General features: G+C 40.6%; 1 protein-coding gene across 4 annotated transcripts in view; it reads right to left on the reverse strand.

The window, feature by feature from the left end:
- Atp10b (ATPase phospholipid transporting 10B (putative)) overlaps nt 1-23,283 on the reverse strand; it is a 311,951-nt gene that overhangs the window by 194,001 nt on the left and 94,667 nt on the right. The window lies entirely within an intron of this gene.

Below are 23,283 nucleotides of genomic sequence, written 5' to 3' on the forward strand. Positions count from 1 at the left end.
AAACCATGCAATAAAGCCTTAAAACCATACGACAAAACAGTCTCAGCAGAATCTAGTTATGAATATTTATGCACACACATACATAATTGATCAGCCTTGAACCCAAAGCAACGCATACAACAAAAGACTCAGCAGAATCTAATTATAAATATTTATGTACACACATACACATATATGTAAAATAATAATCAAAGAAAAAGGTTATCAGCTTGAGAGTAGGGGCCCTGGGAGGGGTTAGAAGAAGGATAGAGGAAGAAGGGAAGTGATGTAATTCTATTTCCACTAAAAGGATTTTAAAAACTTTTTGCTTTGGAGGAAGCGGAGTGGTCCTGCAAAGCACTGAGGAGGCTCCCTACATCATTCTAAGATGGCAAAAATTGTATATAGGTACACACACACAAATACAAACATACATACACCTGTGTCTACACACGGAGGCACATGCACACATGCATGTATACACAGATGTATACACACACCATGCCCTGCCCTTGCAGGAATGAGGGCTTTAGATGTAAGTACATCTTCTGGAAAGATCTGGACAGATGTAGTCTGGCTCTAGTTGACTGTGGTTGTCTCTCCCCAGGTGACTGCTCACCTAAGCCCACATTGTGTCTTCATTTCCTTCATCACTCTGACTGACCTTCCCAGGGTCCAATTTACTCACCGTGAGTCACTAAGTAAGAGTCACAAAGAGACCATCCCCAAAGCCAGATGTGGTAGAGAACACTTTCAATCCCAGCACTCAGGGAGGCAGAGGCAGGCAGGTCTCTGTGAGTTCGGGGAGGCCAGCCTGGTCTATAAAGTGAGTCCAGGACAGCCAAGGCAGCACAGAGAAACTCTGTTTTGAAAAACAAACAAACAAACAAACAACGAAAATAGAAACCAGCCTAGCCCTACAACTTGATGAACTTTATTTGGCTTATATTAAAAAAAATGATCTATGTTTAAATATTGAAATGTTTTACACTAGAAGATTTTGGATTTTACACGTTAAAAAGCTTGGAAAGAGCTGTTTATAGAGTCTTCTTTCCCACATGATGACACAGGGTGAATGTGAGTATTGTCTGTAATCTCGCCTTCTCCCTTCTGTGGGCGCCTTTGCTCACTTCGGCCACCTGCCGGGCTAACTATAAGCATAGTGGTGGTCAAGTCTGCCAAGTCCATTTTGCCTGTATCCAAAGCAGCTTGGGTACAGCTCGGTTCAGGTCTCAGCCTCCAGTCTTTCCATAAATAGCACTGTGTGGCTTCCTTTTACTTTTTTTCCCCCCTTATCCTTGCTCTATTGTCTAAATCCCCTTCGAAAAGCATACGTTACTTATTAGATTAGAAAAAAAATGGTGTTATAAGTACATCTGTGAACATAAAGCTTTGCTGTTTTCTTCAGGGCGCGGAAAGCAGGTGAAAGCTGCGGCACCATCTACCAGGCAATGCAGGGGACACCGGAAGAGTTGGTCATTGTTGTCTTTCCTAAATTATCTTCCTTGCTTGATTTTAGTTCCCATGTCTATCAGATAAACAAATGGTGCTGGGTCACATGTTATGAGCTGGTGATCTGTGGGTTATATTCAGTTATTGGGTCCTATTTTTCTTTTGTTGATTAAATGAAGCCACTAATGGCAATGTATCAATTAACAATCCAGATTACAGAACTTTTAGGACTTTTTAACAATTCAACAGTGCCTTTTCCAAATTTCTGCGTAGCAGTGACAGGACTCGTGGCTTCTTGCATTCTCTACTCACCTCCAACAGCACATACAACATCTCACTCTTTGTCATAGTCACTGTGTTTCTGCCTTGCCTTATGAGCATTTTCTCTTGATGCCCTTGAATGAGATGCACCTCATGAGCCTCCTTTTATGTGAAGAGTGTGATGCTGTGTGTCAGAGATGACTTGAAGCATTCTACTAAACCTTAAGGAATCGCTCCTCCTTCCTGTGGGCTAAGCTGGGAAGCAGCAAAGTGTGCAGGCCTTTGTGAAGATGCTTATACACAGTTAAACCTGAAAAGGCAATAGCCTAGCTTTGAAAGTAGCAGAAATATTCTTCCGTTGGGGTTGGTAGCTGATTCTCTAAGTAATTTGCAATTCAAGTGTCTCTTTGTTTTGTATGAAAATTTGCTGCTATTTGGAAAGTGGGGACGAGCTAAATTGCATCCTGCTGGTTTTACTTTGACTGTATCAAAAAAGAAACTGTTAATCTGGTTCCATAATTAACTTCCCTGTTTTAAAAAGGCCCTGGGAGAGAGTCCAGAGAGTGGCTGTCAACTCCCTGCCTCTCTGCTCAATAATGCTGCTCAATAGGATGCCCTGAAAGGAGAGTGGTTCCAGGTGGAAAGGGCTCTTGATTATCTCTCTGATCTTCTGTCTCCTTTATCCCTCTCCAACTAACGTTTAGTGAGCTCCCACTGCAGGTAAGGCACCAGATCAGTTGTGGGTATCAAGTTAACAAATCCCTGAGGAGCTGCCAGGGAACACAGTTTATTTTCCATCTATCTACCCATCCATCCATTCATCCATCCATCCATCCATCCATCCATCCATCCATCCCATCCATCCCATCCATCCCATCCATCCATCCATCCATCCATCCATCCATCCATCCATAACTCTCCTCCCTCCAAAATATATGAAGTTTGTTTTCCCAAGTCCTATGTGAGGCACTTGTATGTGAGAAATACAAAGCAGACTTAATCATCATTTAAAAATTCTAAAATAAAGAGGTAACTTTTGACCAAGCCATAGAATTTGTGTCATTGAAAAGAAGGCACTAACATGGGCTCATGCCCCTAAGTTATCTGTGACCTTGCACGTGCCTAGACCAGTTCATGAAATTCTACAGAGAGAGAAATTCTACAGAGCAGAAGTAGGTGGTGGGCATTAAATATGAAGGCTATTTTGGCAGCAGTAGAGGGGTTGAACTAACATTAAGAACTGATGTGAACACTGCTAGGGACTTTGCTGAGCACCTTCCACTTACTATTTCAGTGGAGCTTCAAAAACTTTAGTAGTGATCTCTGGCTTCAGCTAACAGGCCAAGTCAGGTCCTAGGGGACACATGTTCAGATTAATGATAAGACTGAGACCTGAACTCTTGTCTAATTCTAAGGCACAAGTTTTAACAACCATGTAGTTTTTCTGGGCGTGTGTGTTTGTGTGAGTATGTATGTGTGTTTGTGTGTGGGGGGGATAAAAGAGTGCTTGAATTCATCTCAACCCATCCTTCCATCTTCTAGTATATTTGTTCAAATGTGCATCTGTGGCACATTCAGTGAAAAACAGTACTGTGACAGCTAGGGATAAAGGAAACAGGACAGACAAGGTACTTATCTCTCTGAAACTTACACGGAATGGCTCTCTTCCCTCGAGCACGGGAAGAAAAAGAGAGCTCACGAAAAAGTTGGCCTTCAAAATTAATCCCTCAAGGAGAAGGACACCCATGAGGTGGTTCTCTCCTACTTTCACTTAGATAATTTGGATGGTACCTTAACCTTCTATTTTCATTGAGGGACAATTGCTACCTCCTTTCCTTCCCTTCCCCTTCCTTTCCCTTCCCTTCCCTTTCCATCTGACATTTAAAGAGAGAATAGTCTGGAATATGATGTATCAACCTCTAAATTATTTCCTCAACTTTATCCAGAAAGAATAAATGAGGAACTTGTACTTTATAGCTCACTCTACACTCCAAGTCAGTGTTCAGAGTCCTGGACTCTTTAAGTTTCCCTTTGGGAATAGCTAATGACCCCAGTTTTAACCTTGGATGCCATTTTATATGAGCCAGAGAAAGACACTCTGGTCTGGCATGCACTAGTTTTGGCCTGAAATCTGACTGGCTCTGAGATTCTTCGTGTGGTTTTAGAATTGGTGTATCATGCCTACATGACATATAGATGGAAACTAGGTCCGCACATTGTATTAGTCTTAAAATCATAATAGTTCAGAAATTCTTATATCTGGTAGATATGTGAGAATCAAGAGATAACTGCTTCTTGCATTTTGTAGTGTTAAATAAGGACAGATGGAATAAGACTTTGAAATTACAAGAGAATGAGGGTGACTCTGCTCCCCCAAGTTGCTCCTGTTCTTATGCCTGAACACTGCGAATCTGTTACACAAAGGGACTTAAGAGATAGAATAGAGGCTACAGACCTTAAGAGAAAGGGGTATTCTTAAATCACTAAAGTGGATTTAATACCATGGCTCTTTAATGGTGCAAGAAGGCGGCAGAGGTTATTGTTACAAACAATGATGATGGAAGGCAATGAGAAAATGGAAGCATGAGAAGGACTGATTTGCTATTCACTATTTTTATTTAAAGATGGAGGAAGAGAGGAATGAATCAAGTAATGTGGGCAATCTCTAATAGCCACAGATGGATCTCAGCTGAAAGCTAGCAAGGAAAACGTTATCTTAGTCTTCTCATGGCAAGAAACAACATTTAGTCACTGACCTGACTGGGGAAGGAGAGAGGCTTTCCCCTAGCTCCTCCAAAAAGGAACACAACTCTTCAAGCATCTTGATTTTAGCTTAATAACACTCATGTTGTATTTCCTCCTTACAGAGCTGTAAGGTAAGTCCACTATGCTGTGATGGGTAAGGCTGCTGAGTGTGAGATGTGACTGTTGACTAAAAATCAGGTAGACTTGAGAGCTGTCTTTGCTAGTGGGGATTTGATGTCACTGAATGAGGCAGAAAATCCCAGATAAGACTGTCATAAGTACCTAAAGTATCATTATTAGTTTTATTATGATTTGCTTTGGAGATTTCTAGAGATAGGCTTTCCACTGTTTCCCACTATGCTGATTTTACAGAATCACAGTGAAGCTGGCTGCTTAGAATTCTTCTGACTCCAAAAGATCATCAGAGGTGAAACCGTCACACACATTTGGGGCAGTAAGATAAATGAGGTAAGAATCTCAGATGTTTAAAAAGTCTGTCCTGGTTGTTCCATGTAATATTTGTACTTCTGTCTCATTTGCCAAAACGTGGTCACATGATCACATGCAACTTGCAGAAAGCATAGACAGGCAACTGAAAGTCAGGTTTCTCAGAGACTGAAGCCCTTTCTCTCATATATATAAAACTAAATCAGTTGGAAAAAAAAGTGGGGATCAGCTAGAACTCATTGGCACAGGAGACAACTTCCTGAAGAGAACACCAACAGCACAGGCTCTAAGAGCAACAATCAATAAATGGGACCTCATGAAACTGAAAAGCTTCTTTAAAGCAAAGGACACCGTCATCAAAACAAAACAACAGCCTACAGATTGGGAAAGAATCTTCACCAACCCTTTATCTGACGGAGGGCTAATATCCAGTATATATAAAGAACTAAAGAAGCAGAAAAGCAACAAACCAAGTAATCCCATTAAAAAATGGGGAACAGAACTAAACAGAGAATTCTCAAAAGAGGAACATCGAATGGCAGAGAAACACTTAAAGAAATGCTCAACCTCATTAGCCATTAGGGAAATGCAAATCAAAACGACCCTGAGATTTCACCTTACACCCATCAGAATGGCCAAGATGAAAAACTCAAGTGATAACACATGCTGGAGAGGTTGTGGAGAAAGGGGAACCCTCCTCCATTGCTGGTGGGAATGTAAACTGGTACAACCACTTTGGAAGTCAATCTGGCGCTTTCTCAGGCAATTAGGAGCAGTGCTACCTCAAGACCCAGCTATACCACTCCTAGGTATATACCCAAAATTTGCACAAGTACAGAATAAGGACATTTGTTCAACCATGTTTGTAGCAGCTTTATTTGTAATAGCCAGAACTTGGAAACAACCCAGATGTCCATCAACGGAGGAATGGATACAGAAATTGTGGTATTTTTACACAATGGAATACTACTCAGCAATCAAAAAGGAGGAAATCATGAAATTTGCAGGCAAGTGGTGGGATCTAGAAAAGATCATTCTGAGTGAAGTATCCCAGAAGGAGAAAGACAAACATGGTATATACTCGCTTATATAGACCTACAAGATATGATAAACATAATGAAATCTACACACCTAAAGAAGATAATCAAGAAAGTGGACAAGGGTGAAGATGATCAATCCTCATTTAGAAAGACAAATGGGATGTGCATTTAAGGTCTGACAGGAATCTACCGCAAAAGGCATTTGAAAGACTCTACCTAGCAGTGTTTCAAAGCAGACACTAAGATTCATAACCAAACCCTTGGCAGAGTGCAGGGAATCATGTGATAAAAGGGGAGTTAGTATGATACGAAAAGGATAGGAGCTCTACAAGGACCAAATATATCCGGGCACAGGATCTTTTCTGAGACTGACACTCAACCAAGGACCATCTATGGATATAACCTAGATCTTCTGCTCTGATGCGGCCCGTGGTAGCTCAGTAACCAAATAGTTTTCCAAAGTAAGGGGAACAAGGACTATTTCTAACAGGATCTCAAGGTCAGGCTCCTTGACTCCCCCCCCCCCCCCCAGGGGAGGAGCAGTCCTGTTAGGTCACAGAGGAGGACTCTACAGCCAGCCCTGAAGATACCTGATAAAACAGGGTCAAATGAAAGGGGAGGAGATCCTTCCCTATCAGTGGACTTGGAAAGGGGCAGGGAGGAGCCCAGGGAGGGAATGTGGGGTTGGGGAGGGAATGAGGGAGAGGGATACAGCGGGGACACAGAGTTAACAAAATGTAACTAAAAAGAAAAAAAAATTAAAAAAAAATAAAAAAAAGAGGGGAGGAGGAAGGAGCTTATGGGGGAATACAAAGTGAATAAAGTGTAATTAATAAAAGCTAAAAAAATATATAGATATATAAGCCACTGAAACAAAATATAGTCTGGAAATAAAAGCATGTATGTACCATGTAAAAAAAAAAACAAAAAACAAAAAAACTCAAGTGGACTAAAACTCAAATGTAAGATACCAAATGATGAAAGACTCTGAAGAAAACATAGGAAACTGATTCCTGAGATTGGTCTGGGCAAAGGTTCCTTATGTAAGATCACAAAAGCACAGACAACTGAAGCAAATATGTATATATAATTTCTTTGTATAAAGAAATACATGCAGATAGGCAAATGTGGTTATATCAAAATAAATGGCTTTTTACAGAAAATTATACATAACAGAGTAAAAAAAACAGTTCACAAAATGAGCTATATTTGTATACTATATTGTTGACAATAAGTTCATATATAGAATATTCATGGAACCTAAATAATACAATGTAAAATAACTTGATTGAAAATGGACAGAAACTTTATTAGATACCTCTCAAAAGAAGGCATTTGTAATGCCATAGGTAAATGAAAAAAAAATTCATTGTCAGGCATTTTTAAGGGTGTGTAAATTAAATTTCACTGAATTATTCGCTCACTCTGATTAAAATGGCTAAGAAAGGAAAAGAAAAAAGGAATCAAGTAGTCATGAAGATGTGGAAAAGAGCAAGCCATTATAAAAAATTGATGGGATTGTACTTCATACAGCTCACTGGGGGAAAGTTACGGAAGGTCCTCAAAAAATTAAAATTAGAACAACTCAATTACCCATCAATCCTAGCACTGACTATATATCCAAAGGGAAAGAAAGCAATACAAAGAAATATGCACACTGTCATGTTTATTGTAGGGCTAATCACAGTAGCCAAGACTTAAGATTTTACCTAAATGCCTAACAATAGATAGACACACACACACACACACACACACACACACACACACACACACACATATACACAAATGTGTCACAGCTATATGGTGGAATCCCATTCAGCCATGAAAATGAAATCATGATACTTACAAAAAAAAATTGCTGAACCTAGAAGAAATTGTGGTGAGTGACTAAAAACTAGACACAGAAAAAAAAAAAACAAAAAAAAAAAAAAACAAAGACTGTGTAGTTTCTTTCATCTACTGAAACCCACAGAAGTAGAGAACAGTGGTTTTCGGAGTGTAAGGGGATGATGAGAGAAGAAGGAGAGGACAGGGTAGTCAAGAGGTCCAGGTAACAAGACAGGAGGAATAAGCTCCAGCGGGTTATTGTACTTCTCGTATAATAAAAGCGAGTCTTTTCAATGTTTTTGTTTCAAACACAATAAACTTATAAAGTGACAGATATGATAACTCCTGATCTTATGCATGAATGTAAGCATGTATCAAAATTTTAAATCGTACTCCCCCTCCCCCAATCTGTCTAAATAGTGACAGATTTTCATCCTTAAAAAAGTGGGAGAGAATAGTATTAGAATTTGTGTGCATATTTTTATGGAGATAGTGAATGTATCAGAGGGCCATGCTAGAAAATGACCCTGCCTGGGATATAATTTTTTTCTAGACTGATCAAGGGTTTCTCTTTCTCTGCTTGCTGTGCCTTTAGCTCAATTTTTGAGTCTTTGTTAGTTCTATTCAATCTTCAGGATCCATTTCAGGTTTTACCTCCTCCAAGAACTTGTCAGAAATTCTACTTAGAAAGAAATAATCCTTCCATTTCTTAAACTTCTTCAACATTCATCTTAGGCTCACTCCTTGTCACTCTATTTTATACTCTCTCTCTCTGGCTTCCTTCCTCCCTGCCCCCTCTTCTCTGCGTTGCCTTTTGGAATACAGGCGATTTTCTTACGCATGGTTGCATTTCCCACAATGCCTCTGAACAGGCAGTGAACTGAGATAGCACTTCAAAGAAGGGAACACCATTATGAGTCCTAGTACCCACACTTCTCCTTTTCTCTTAGAAATAATTTTCTCCTTTGCCATAAACATCCAACTAGAGACTTCATTGTTAACCATCCTGTGGTTGTTGGTGACCGTTTAACTATCTCATGGCCAGTGAATGTGAGTGGAGGTATACATGCAAATTGTGAAGGCCATGTTCATGAGGACATAGCTACTTGCCAAACCTCTTTTCCCTACTCTCACATGTTAGCTTGGAAACAACATAGTACCTACTTTGGTTATAGGATTATAAGTCACACAGGTTGATAATAGTGGCAGCAACTATCCATCATGTGACTTGAGCTGACCTCTTGGAACTATCGATTTACTGTGCTCACCCATCTTTGATTAAGCCCACCTTTTGAGTGGCTACACTTGTTTTCCATGACAGTTTACCTGTGTCTTGCCTCATTCCAAAGATTAACTAGTCTCTCTTGGAAAGAAATATAGCTTCCTACCCTAACTGTCCTTTTACCAGGAGAGTGGCATCTGCCATAAAATAATAAGACCTATGTCACTGAACTGGAATTACATATGTCAAGCTCTGAAGGCAGCTGGACATATTGACAGGAGCCATAGATTCAGATTCTTGATCTTGGTTAACCAGAAAAGTTAAACAAAAAGGTTTTGTCCTAGAATTTTATTACTACTGTTGAAGTCACTCTTCAAAATATTTTTTAAAATATTTTATCAGACTTCTTAAATAATGTGTTGTACTGTCATTTGCTGATTCATTCTTCTTAAACCTAAACCCATCATTTTAGAAAATTGTCTATTGCTGCCTAAGTATTTTTGCCATTGGAAACTTTCTACAAAGTTCCATTTTTCCCCTCTGTCATTCCCTCTTAGGAATCTATTTAGGCAATACTGCTGAGCATTCATTTCCTGGATGACTAGTAACAACAAATGCTTTGTAATGCTATGTTGTTTAATACTTTCCAAAGCCCTTTCACAGCCTAACAGCATTTCATCCAAAAAGCTTGGGAAGTTGTGTTGCTTAAGTATTCCCCTTCATTTTCATTTTCCCACACTGCAGATCCTCAGTCCTCCACAGCAGAGTGGTGGAATGGCAGTATTTAGCCATCTGTTATAAAGAATATTATACTGCAAACATGCCTTTGCTTCAGGTGATGAAATATTATTCTTTCGTGTCATTTCATAGACACCCACAGATAAAGAATGGTCCTCACCACTAGGGCCAGAACAATTAATAAGATAGGTAGTATCCACGTTTGTAGCGACCTCGTGGGCAGCTTGTGCGTCTCATGTTGCCAGATGGTGGCTGTCTATGCAGCTTCTCTGGGCAACTGTTGTCCTTCTGTCTCCATTATATGATTCTAATGGGGCTGCTACCCACAGAAGAAGGTAGATAATCCAGCTCTGGCTTTTCTGACTATTGTATTCCTCTCCCTTCAGTTATTGGAACAAGTAAAGTCTTTTGACTCAGATATAAGCCAGTTGAGGTCATTTCTAAATAAAAGGCACAAGCTCTTCTCTCATCTGTCATATTAGGTAGAGATGATGTCATCTAGAAGTCAGCTGTGGCCACTTGTCCCACATGTGGAGAGACAGCCTTTGCTGCTGAGAGGTATAGTCATGAAGATGTGGTGGGGAGTATGAGAGGCAGATCCTGAAGGGCAGGCAGTTGTGGTAATTTGAGAGGAGAAAGAATAATCTGGTCAGATACTACTATGCTGACTCGTACATAGCACGTGCTTGTTACTTATTTGTTGAGCTGAACATTACTTTTGAGCTCTTTAGTCTAGAATCTCCATCACCCGGATTAAAATGCTGAGCAGATAACATGTATTACCCCTCAGGTGAATGAATGGCATAGTGTGTCTGTATTTCCAGCTAGGTGAAAAGGAGCTCACAACTGAAGATCCCCAACACCTTTTTTATTTTTAATTATTTTTACCCCTCTTTTCTCAAAGTATGCCAGTGCAGAGTGGTAGTGAAGAAAAAGGACTTAAATCATCAGGCAGGCCAACCTTTGATTTCGGATTTCAGAACGCAGCTGGCCGAGTAATTTTCAGAAAGCAATAAGCAATCACATCATATGGTTTAGGGGAGGGCTTAGTGAGGTCAGTGTGCAGAATTATGCTGGACACCTGATGTGTAGTTGGCAGTGCCTGAGCTGTCTTTATCCATGAAGCCAATTTCTGCTGAGGGGATTCTATTTTTTTTTTTCATACACTGTTTCGATACTGTGGATACAGGAGAATGAGACAGGGGCTGACTTTACCTCCAGAAGCTTCTGCCTCAGTGGAATGAGATGGCAATGCTAAAAAACACAGAGGAACAACTAGTCTGAGGAAGTTATACCATCTATGGGAAAAACAAAGAAGTGAATGACTTCTCCATCGGGTGGTAAGAAGACTTCTGAAAGAAGACATGTTGCTCTGAGGTCTGGCTCTCCCAATCAGTGGCATCATTCAGCATAGATACTAACAGTATTTCTTATGCGGTTGTAGAGGGAAATAAATGAGCCAGCTTAGAGAAACTTAACACAACGCTTCATTGCAACCCACAAACACAAAGGCTGGGGCTTCCTTGGATTTGAGGGAAAGACAGGAGGCTGAGTAACAGGGCACCGAGTGGGAGGGAGAATAGCAGGGGATGTCACCGAGGTTAACCTCATTCTCCAGCCACTTAAACTGCACTATGACAGAGGGAGCCAGGAATGTGAGCATGAAAAGGCAAATGCTACCTTGGGAAGCTCTCAGCCTACCTAGGTTCACCAAATCTTGTCAGGGAGATTTCAGGTGAATTAATTTTTTATAACCGCAATCTTTTCGCATATCATACCTGCTGATAGATCTTTGCTGCTATGACTGAGCTAGAGACAGAGAAAGACTTCTCTCATGCTTTCTCCATGGAGGAAGCAAGAGACCGCTGAACAGTAAACACGAGCTTGTTCACCAGAGCAAAACTGGTGAACTTCATTCTCACCAAGAACAAACCGTCACTTTGTATATAAACCTACACAATGCTATAGAGTACAAAGGAGGGGTTATATCCATTAGAACCCCGAGCGGCTGGTCAAGTTCTCTTCTTGTTATAAACTGTAGTATGAATCATGCTCAAGCACTTTCCACATTGACTGTCCTTGGACATTTTCAGATTTCTCTATGCAAAGTCATTTGTAGGTCTCATCATGTTTTATTCATTTGACTTTGAGGGTCTAGAGAGCTTAGAGGAGCAGAAGAGAATTTATCTGTGAGATAGAAAAGGGTAGAGTTCAAAACTGATCTGACCGCAGGCTGAAATCAGGACGCAGTGAGATGTCAACCTATTTCCTTCAAGAATGTCTTTTCATTCTCTCTCTGGAAGATTACATCCATCTTTATAATTTTAAATACCACCTGTAGTCTGATGGTTTTGGAATTGTGCTTAATAGCTTAGAACTTCCCTTGAATATTCAATGCTAGTTGGAGATCTCAGACATCTCTAAGTTGACATGGCTCTGAAAAATCTATTCACAATACATTTCTACTTGTTTTTCACCAATGCTCTTTTCTTTCCTTTATTATCCATGATATCTATCAATTGCACATTTGTTTCTGGTTTAGCTTTTCTCCTCATGTCGAGTATCTAGGACATCAAGCAAGTCTTTTCGGATCTAGTTATGAATGCTGTGTCAGGTCTTTCCCCCTCATTGCCATATTCAGAGTCATTGCTCAAGTCTTGATCTCTACAGTCTGCTCTGGAGAACTGAGCTGCAGATTCCTCTTTGCCCTCTCATGGTCCATTATATACAGAAACAGTTTGAGTAATGCAAATCAGATTAATTATAGCCTCATCTCTAAAACACACATACTTAAAAGCTTTCAATGGTGTTTTGAATTTCATTCACAGTCTCCCACCTGGATTACAAAGTGAAAAGTTCTATCTGCTCACTTTTCCAATCTTACACCCGGCAGTTTCCCTGCTCATGTCTAAGTTCTGGCCAGAGGGCCCTTCTGACTCCAATAAGACATGGCAAGATTATTGGCACGTTAAGATAACCATGTTTGGAACAGGCTATAAATAAATCTCTCTGTGCAGTGAACTTCTTTATTCTTACCCAGGAAGTAACACCTTCTCTTCTTCCTCTACTTAAGTACCATGTTCACTAATACAATCCTTGATTATACTGTGCATTTTACTCACAGCAATTTCAAAAGTTCAAAATGACAGTCATGTTTTATTCTAGTTGTCTATCTGATCATATTACATCATGATCCACAGATATAAGAAAGGTGTTCATCTTGTAAATGTATTGTCATCCTGTCACTGAGCTGGCCCTCGCCTACAGTGACCTCAATAGTCGTTGAATGATAAATGTGTCAAAGCTTCATACTGATTGTAAACAATGAGGTCCATGCTTCATTGCAGCAATCTTACTCCCATTTCAATCTTGACATGGTTCCCTATCTATCTATCTATCTATCTATCTATCTATCTATCATTTATTTAATTATTATTTTTAAATAATAATTTAATCTTGTCCAAGTGTATTTATTGAGCTGAATCTGAAGACATCTTTTTTTCTAGGACATTACTGGGAGTTGAACCAAGACCCTCACACATGCTAGGCAAGTATTGTATTACTGACCCATGGCCCTAGCTTGCAGATATATCAATAGCAAAACATTTTCCTCAGTTTCCCAGTCCTGAAAAATTGTTCAAACACTCACTATAGACAATTCATAGATTATCCATGTATTTATGTACAACCACTGAATACTTGTATGAACAAAAGCTTTGACTCAGATTCTCCCATCTAATGCAAGTTAGAATGTTGGATAAATCATTTCCTACCTTGTTTCTCAAATTTTGGCATCTAGCTCCTATATGTGTTAGCACTGAGACCTTTGACATTTGATCACTCAGTGTCTCCTGGCCTCTGGATACTCAGGGAGATTAACTCTAAAACATTAGTTCACATCTCAGTTTCTGCAATCTGGGAATGTTTCCTCATTTGGAAAGAAAAGTTGGTGTGAGTTGAATATGCAATTAATTTAAAGACATATGGGTAAAAAAAAAATCATCTTGAATTATCCAGGAAGTCCTTAAATCAAATGAGAAGTCCTTATGAAAGAGAAGCCGGGAAAAATTTGAACATGAGTCAATTTGGCCTTGGCAGCAGAGACTGTAGTAATGAAGCCACAAGTCAAGGAATGGCAAAAGCTGGTAGAAGAAGCCGGAAGAGGTAAATGGTAGCTCTTCTCTTGTTTTCCTAACAAAGCGTAGCTTTCTGTGACCTGGGATTTCCTGCCACTGGAACTCTGAAGGACATTTTGCTACAGTAAGCATAAGAAACCAATACAACAGTCACGCACTAGAGCTGCAGCCACACAAGCTTAGGCCCTATTTTGTGGCCAGTCTCTAATGTCATCCCATCCATCGACCTCATTGGGCCAACATAATGTGATGAAGCACTTAATGTATAAGTGCAGCAGAAGCAGATGTGGAGGGCAATATTATGCATATTCAATTACAAGGCCTTCTTAAAATGACAGTGTCTATATGTACTCCCCATGTAGCTGGTACTTTTCCTTTCCCCTTCTTCCCCCCCACCCCTTGCTTCTTTCTCTGTAACCTCTCATCCCTACCTCTCTATAGTTGTTTCATAATTTTAATTTTGGTGTGTGTGTGTGTGTGTGTGTGTGGGTGTGTGGGCGGGGGAGAGAGACACAGACAGAGCTATCTCTACCATTTTCCAACTTCCTTTAGACAATGTAGTACCAAGAGTTTCAGGAGGCTCAGTCTTGTCTTAGGTGCCATAGACCCTTCTGCTTCCATAAAGAAGATAAAAACACTAACAGTCACAGCAAAAGTAGCTAGCAGTCTTCCTGAAGGATCCCTTCCTCTACGAGGACATCTGCTCAGAGCTAGCAGATTGCACCTCACAATTAATATGTTTTGTGCTATAAGCAATTACTGTCCACTTTGTCAGGTTGCCTGTTACAGATTCTCAAGGGAAACCAGAATTCTGAGGGTGACCGTTTTACCTGGTACCACCTCCCTGCACCTTGAGGCTATAGGGGAGTCCAGAAGAGGAGAAAATGCCAGTCCTCTAAGCTGCCTGACTCTTAGAGTGAAAAATGAGTGACATTTGCCCTCCAAATTAATTTACAGAAATTTAAACAAAAAGTCTTCCCAGGGAAGTGGAGGGAGGGAGCTGCTAATTGCCGTGGAGTGGAATATCTGAGGGCTGGCTGTAAAAACTCTCCCTAGGTTGTCCCCATGGGTGTCAGAACTCATCTGTCACCTTGAGGAGATGCGGAGCCGCGGACCCCCAACTGGGACAGACAACATGTGCAGAGTCTTCCTCCTGAGTGCTTTGCAGCTGCAGCAGCTGGGCCTGGACATCTGCTCCACACCGTTCCACTGCATCGAGCCCACAGATGTGCAGACGTCCTGGAGGCTACCTGTGGTTCTAGGCACGATGGATTGGCCTCAGTTTCTACATCAGTACCTGCTCCTTTCGCTCTGAAAGTGACTTTCCAAATTTATCCCCACCTGTGTTTCTCCACCCCCTTGAGACTGCTTGGTTGAGTAAGTTATTTTCTCTGAGTAGTTCCTGTGGCACTTTTCAGTCCCTCTGTGCTTGACCTTCATACACATTTTCTTGGAGTTATTTCTATCTCCCTCTGGTCTTGCCCCTCCTTTGGGGGCCAATGACTTTTATTTCATATACTTGATGTCTCCCCAGGTACATAGCCCTTGTTCTTTCACAGGGAGATACTCAGTGATTTTATTATTGAACAACTACTTACTTTGTAATAGTATGTGACATTCTATAGCAATGGCTATTTGAACTAGGAGGGACCCAACCAGTAGAACTGTTAGCTGGTTGGCCAGCTTAAAATCGAATGAGGAAGCAGAAAATACACATGCATCCACCTATGTACAGAAAGGGGAGAAAGTATTGGTATGGTGTGAAATTCTAGAAAGGGAAGTGTTGTAGAGGCCTAGAGAAGATAACAGAATCTGGAGGCTTGATGTGATTGATGTAGGGAGGTCCTCTTGAAGTGATAACATTTAAATTGACTCCTAAAAGGAGACAGGAACCAGTCAGACCAAGAGCTTCAGTAGGGAGGAAAGAGGCCCATATCATGACAGGAAGTACTTGGAAGTTGAAAGGAACCAAAGCAGAAAAGAGTGCAGGTATCTGAAGGAAGACCATGATGGCTAAGGCTCCATTGTTGAGTCTGGGTAGTTCAAAGGGGAGCCCACTCAAAACCAGTGAATGTGACTTCTTTTGAAATAGGCCTTTGGCAGATAAAATTTGTTAAGATGAAGGCACATTGGACTATGGTGGACTCTAAAGAGTGTTTATCAGAAGGGAAAACATGAACAAAATGAGGGAACCCACATGCAGACAGAGGCAGGGGTCGGAGTCACAATAGCACAAGGCAAGGAGTACCAAGCTAAGATGTCTCTCCTTCTGAGCCTCCAGGGGAGGATGGGGGCTTTATTGATGTCTTATCTGCCATTCAGTGACCAGAACTGTGAGAGAAGTGAATTCTTAATGCTTAAGTTCACTCAGTGTGGTGATTTCTTATGGCTGCCCTAGGACACTAATGCAGGCAGTAAGGAAAAAGCTGGGCTTCATTATTAGTGAGATAGAAAGCCATTGAAGGTTGTTAGGTCAGTTATATATATATATTAAGTTTTAAAATACTCAGATTTATGTTGCTGTGCTCTGTTGTTAAGCATGTAGGCATTTCCTTCTGCTTTCTGAATTTAGGTCCCTTCACAGCAACAGACACCATGGTGTCATGTGTTACTGCTGTCTTACTCTAGCACCCTTCAACTCTAATGGAAAACATCACATATTCTGAAGTGACATTAATTAATGCTGATGCTCTCTGCTGACATTTCCAGAAAAAGTGCTTAGTTAACGGATAGGGCATGCTCTCCTAATTCTCAACACGGTTTGCTGTACAAGTCTAAAATCAATGACTGGATGACTACATTCAGGTGCCCAATCAAGCCATTCGTGAATGCTAACTGCCTAACTCTTGGGTGGTGAAATATATGAGTCATGAGAAGAATGGCCAATTGGAGAAGTAGGGCAGAAGGGCTTGCAAAGCACAGCTTTCCACAGCTTGGTAGAATTTAGAATTTTTCAGCTGGAAGAATGATTATCTATCTTCCTTTGGATTTGTGGATTCACCCATCATCCACATCCTTTTAAACATGTTTTCTGATTAGGAAACTGGACATCATGTGATGGAATGCCAACGATGTGCCAGCTACTCAATCACATTTTACATTATTTGTTGCATTACTTAAGCAGGAAAATAGGCAGTGTTATAATGGTGGAAATGAGAACAGAGATTACTTTTTGGGTTTCATATCTTGATTTGGCACTACATGTACATCATTTCATATAAGTCTAGCATTTCAAGCTTGGGCATCAATGTATGAGCTTGGAAGCTTGGAAACTTAAAAGTGAGTAACTTTGGTTAGTACGTTATCTGTTTAGGACTCAGTTTTCTTCCTCTATAAAATGGAATTAAGAAAAGTGTCAACCTTTCAAGGCTTTAATATAATCATAAATTATATTAAATTTATGATTTATAAATTTATAATATTTAATATAAATTTATATTATATTTATATTATATTTAATATAATATAATATAAATTTATATAGGCTTGGCCTATAATCATGATAGTAATGTAAAAAAAAGTAATGGTAAAATTTGTCTGGCTAGCTGGGCATAGTGGTGCACACCTGTAATCACAGAACTTGGGGAGGCAGAGGCAGGATCGAGGCTAGCCTGGTCTACAAAGTGAGTCTAGGACAGTGAGGGCTACACAGAGAAACTCTGTAAAAAGAAAGAAAGAAAGAAAGAAAGAAAGAAAGAAAGAAAGAAAGAAAGAAAGAAAGAAAGAAAGAAAGAAAGAGAAAAAGAAAAGAAAAAAGTTGTATGGCTTACTACATGCCAGAAATTCTTCTGCACAGATATAGTATTAGCCTTATTTTACACATTAAAAGCAGATTAAGAAACTTGCTCTTTGGTGTAAGTTAAAATGTGGTAGAATGAAGGATTTGATCCACTAATGTCAGGTGGTGTTAGTACTGTAATCCAGAGTTCTCAGTACAATGTCCTACACAAAGTCCACATCAAAGAAGTGGTTTTGGATTGACAGATTATAGGCAGTATATTCTTATGGGAGAAAAACTTGAGTCTTGCTTCATAGACTCTCCCCTTATAGTTGATTTGGATAAAAAGCAAACAAACACCACCACCTGGATTTAGTTTCTTATCACTGCAGCAGAGATAGGTGGCTTCCCTTAGATTCTCAGGTTTTCCTCAGTTGGAGTACAGAGTACACCCTTGCTACCATTTAGGAAAAGGGATATTAGTTAAAGAAACACATTAAAAGCATCTATGCTTTGAGGTTTCTCTGTCCTTTGGATTCCTACAAGCGCTCTCTGGCTGAGTTTTTTTCTACTCGTTATAAGGGATAATAATTCAGAATTTAGTGGGTCGTAGTCCAACTTAAATACTGTAGATGCTTGGTCAGGTTCTCCTTTGGTTCCTGTCAGGACTTCTTGGGAGAAGTTTAAAGTGAGTTTGGGCAGCTCTGGCTGCTTCAAGGTCTGCAGTCTAGGACACTTGTGGTGATGTGTTCACAGCAAGCTCCTCAGCAGCCAGGGTGTGCTTGTGAGCACAAACTCCACAATCAGGATACTGCCACTCTCTGCAAGTGGTGGCCTCACTTTGATCTCACTGATCCTGCAGTAGCTCCTCTAGAGCTTGCATCTCAAGTCCTTTCCTGTCATCTGCTCCTTTAGACTGTAGCACCTGTCCCATCCTGCTGTAGACAGGCTGAGCAGCAGAGACATGTCCAACCTTTTTATATGTAGCTCTCAATACAGAAATCACAAATTTATGATCTGAGATTTCTCACTAATGCTCATGCTCCCTATGAGATGCTAAACTCCAGGAGGAAATGGACTGTGTTTTTCTATTCACCTTCTTGTATTCAGAATAGCATCATGCTGAATGCAGTAATGGTATGAATGAATAGAGCAAATATCTGTTCTCCCGAACCCACAAGGCCATATCTATTTAATATAGAAAGAAAGACAAAGATACTACTTCAAACCAATGACAGGGAAGAACCCACTTATGCCCGATGACCCTGCAGTGTGTATCTCAATCAGATAAACTCCAAAGCTGGATTCCAGGTTCAGGTCTCAGTTTTAGTTAGGAGAACAAAGCCCACAGGATCATTCCAAACAGATTAGAATTAGAATTAGATTGGATTTAGGCTTGGGAACAGTATCCATTTCATCTTTGCACCTTCTATGCTGTCATAGTGCTTGCAAGGAAGATGCATGCAGGAAATGTTTTGTGGTATAAGAGCAAGCCAGGAAGCTGTAGTTCTACTTATTTTGATAAGTGCTCCAGCCACATCTGTGAAAGGGGCTATCTGCAACACCCTTCCCTTGGCTTGCCTTTTTGGATATAGTTTGTACTAGGTTATGGTAGGTACTAGGAAACTATTTGATAAATTTGCGAAGAGATAATGGAAAGCCTAAATTAAGGTGAGATGAATACCTCGTGGATGCCTTCTTCTATAGCAGGTAAATGCCTTTTGGGATCTCTAAATTTGTGAAGAGCTAACAAAATATTTATCCTAGAGGCATGGGGCCTGGGAAGTTCACACAAGAAATACTGTTTCCATTGCGTATGGCACTTGAGGTTTTTTTTTTTTTTCCTGGCCAAAAAGCTACTTGCTCAAAGACTGCAGCATCCTGAATTCTGAGTGTGTCCTTGAGGAGGCAGCTCGGGTTCACACTTGCATCCAGCACTGCAGTAGGATGTAGAACTCCCTAGTTAGAGTGACAACACTGCTTTCTGCTGGCTTCCCTGTTTTGTTTTTTTTTTTTTCCTGCTGTAATCAAGGAGAGAGAATCTGTTTCTTAATTCTGCATATCACATAACCCCAGTCCAGGAAAGCACAGGAAGGAAAACAACTAGGGGTCAACATAGCGTTCAGCTGTCTGAAGGAAGGAGTTACTTTCAACTGACCTTACCTGCACCTGCTCCAGGAAAAGCATTTTCCCCAGTGCCTTCCCTATGGCATTCTCCTACTCTAAGAGCTTCTGTTGGCACATCTGGAATGACAGGCTTGTAACCAGCTGGCCTGAGCCTCACTGGCTACTACATAACCTTAGACTTTTGAACCACTGTGTGTGGGAGAGGATACCACCAGCCAGGTCATGCTACTTCCTATGACCCTAGCCAACGTTGCCATGAGGATCACCCTGTGTCAAGAACTGTATTAAGGCTATATTATATGATTTATTCTTTACCATACTTCATTTTTTTCCCCAGAGGGCAAATTGAAGCATACAAAATGATGCTTTCTTCAAGGTCCCACTGCCTCTATGTGGTAGAATATTTGAAGCCTGTTGATCCAACCATGGAATTCTATTTTAATAATTAGAGAAAAAGAGCTCTAGATAACATGAGGTGTTAGGAAACCGATTTATATTTTATTCATTTAACTCACACTTATTGACTACCTCCGTATATTTTAATTTAACACTTACTGCGCTAGAGGCAATGAATATCAAGGTCTCTTCAGTTCTATCCCTTTGGAATTCACAGGGAGGCAGAGATAAAACTTCTGTTACCAAACCCTCATCTGGTCTACCATCTCGTACTGGCTTCCTGAGTTCAAAGGTTAAAGCCCATAACAAAATCAAGGCAAAACCAAAATGAAACACTAGAATATTCTACACAAATGCCTGTGCACAAAGATGAATGTATCTTTCAGTCAAATTATTTCTAGAATGGATGAGAATTACATATCCTTATGACCCCAAGGATCCATTCAATTTTTTTTTTCTTCTAGTCCTATTTTTTTTTTATAGTCTCATGGTAGCTTGTACCTGTCCTCGTCAGTACTTGGCCAGTATCAATTCTATAGTCATGCTGTAATAGAGCATGAAATAGGTCCTACTATGTCGCACCATTTTTTTTTTGTTGTTGTTGTTCATTATTTGGTTACTGGCGTCTCCTCCAGTGATGCTCTGTAAATATTTTCCCAGTGAAGTAACTTCAGTTCTTACTATGTGCGAGTCCCTAACTATACATTAGTATGGTATCTTTCAAAGAAGGAAGCCGGCTTAGGAGCCCACAGCAATACAGCTTGCAGGCCAGGTTCCTAAACTAGGTCTTACCCCGTTTCCAAGTTTGAAAGCTAGACATGTGTAAGTATGCAGTTCATCTAGGAGAGCATGGCCAACAGTGAAGCCTGAAGGCTTCAGACTCAGTCTGCTGAGCTGGCTCCATTACTTCCCAGTTGTTGGGCTTTGGGGCTACCTGCCCATCCTGTGACTTAACCTTCTTGTATATAAACTAAGGATCGAACGTTATCAAGATACCTAATGGTGTCATGTGAGGTTATCTGGGTTACTTGCCAAATGCTTAGAATAGTGCTCAACAAACTGTGTACATCTGCATATAAGCATATTTTACTCTTCTTTGGATTAAGAAGGGGTTTTTAAAGCCTATACACTGTTGAACATCAAATTTAGAGTCTGCATATTGAGTGTCCAAATTTGATAGGAAATACTGAAATTTAAATGTGGGTGATTAAAATAATGTAGCCATAATTAATACTAGCATGCACCTCCTACATGGCAATTCAACATATCCATATTAAGCAATCTCTGGGACTTAATGGGATCTTGTTAAATTTAATTGTCTTGTTAAATCTGAGTTAAGTGTATGTTAAAGAAACTATTTAGATCATTACCGGGCTTTAAGCTGTCTGCTCAGTTTAGAAGTTGAACCAGCACTGCTTGCAATATTGCTGATTTGTGGTTTGGCACGCTGAACTGGACATCTCTGGGTGTCCACACTGACTGCTTTGCAGCTGCCCAGTAAAGCCACCCGGGACTAACCCACAAGCTGGGGAACCAGAAACCTGTCTGACTGTTTGCCAAGAGATTAGACACAGAGAAATGTGAGACACTTATAAGTGTTAACATGGAGCTTTTTGCAGCCTGGGATGGCACAGGGATCCCACGCTCCTGTCTGTGGGTGACAGCTATGTGTGTGAGCAGACAGCCAGCCCTAGGTTTGATATGGGGAGTGTATGGGAGTTCTCCAGAGAACAGAAGCAACAGGAGGAGTAGGTGTGATGAGCGACAGCCTCATTTGACTGTGGGGATTGACAAGTCATGCAAACTGGAGACCTGGGAGGACCAGTAGTGTCCACAGCACAAAGCTTGATATCCATAAGCATGGATGTTTCAAGGGTGAGTGTGAGAGGAGGAATTCTTTCTTGGCTCTCTTGTTCTACCCAGCCTGACAACAGATTAGAATGAAACTATTCGCATTGAGGATAGCCACCTACCTTATTCAGCTCACTTCTTCAAGTGGTAACCATTTCTGGGAACACCATTATAACCATGCCCAGAAACAAGGTTAAACTAGCTGGCAGGATGCCTTGCATCTGGTCAAGCTGATGAATAAAATTTGCCATTATTGGGGACGAGGACTTTGTGTGATATTTTACTGAGGATCAAGTGACATTCCTTTGGCACAAAGGACAACTGCCTATCTGTGCCCTCTGAGATGGATCGAGGTCAGCTGCCAGTCGGGACTGGATATGGAGGAGAGCTTCCAGGCAGAATTCTGGAGTGTATCCAGCCCTGGATATGGCCCTTAATAAAGAAATGTAGACAGATAAACGCCCTCCTCCCCAAACACCAGAGGAAATAAGATTTAGGAGACAGAAATACAATCTGATTGAGTTTTTAGAATATTGTCCAAGCGATCTCTTAAGGATGAATTCCATTCTCTAGGGAAGATGGTGATAATAACCATAAGAACAAGAACCGTTATCCTGATGGAACTCTTACCATGTGCTAGGTGTTTGAATATGTGCCATTTAACCCATTCTCCACTGCATGGGTGCTGCTGTCATTTCCATTTCACAACTGAGGAAAGCTGGAGAGAGATGGACCATTTGCATAAATTGTCCATGTTCAGTTTGTTGGATGTGCCAGCATCCAGACTTGGATTTGAGCAATCTGTATTCTTTACTGATATGCTACACTGCCTTCTGGAGCTCACTGTTCGCTTTGAACATATTTATGGGAACAGAATACTGGTTTGCCTTCTGTTGGGGTAGGGGTGTTTCCTTTCCTTGTGGAGGAGTTCAACAGAATGTAAGTGAGATTAGCTCTGTTTTCAAGGAAAAGAAAAAACACAAATGGGGAACAAATTTACAGAGATGCATAGTTCAACCTAGTGAAACAGAGAAGCTAACAACAAATTAGAATTACAATAGAAAACAATACATACAGCTGTGACAAAAAGAATGAGCAGTTCTCTAACATCAAAATGGAAATTCCAAGAGGGGGGAAAAAGAAAAAAGCAGCTGGGGATGGGATAATGGTGGGGCTTGGTGACCCACTTTAATCCCAGAACTCAGTGAGGCAGAGACAGGCAGACTGTGGTGAGTTCAAGATCAGCCTGGTCTTCAAATTGAGTCCAGGACAGCTAAGTTTACTCAGAGAAATCCTGTTTCAGGGAAAAACAACAACAAAACAAAAACAAAAACTAAGGGACAG

Source organism: Meriones unguiculatus, chromosome 11 (assembly GCF_030254825.1).
Source record: "Meriones unguiculatus strain TT.TT164.6M chromosome 11, Bangor_MerUng_6.1, whole genome shotgun sequence".
Lineage (NCBI taxonomy): Eukaryota > Metazoa > Chordata > Mammalia > Rodentia > Muridae > Meriones > Meriones unguiculatus.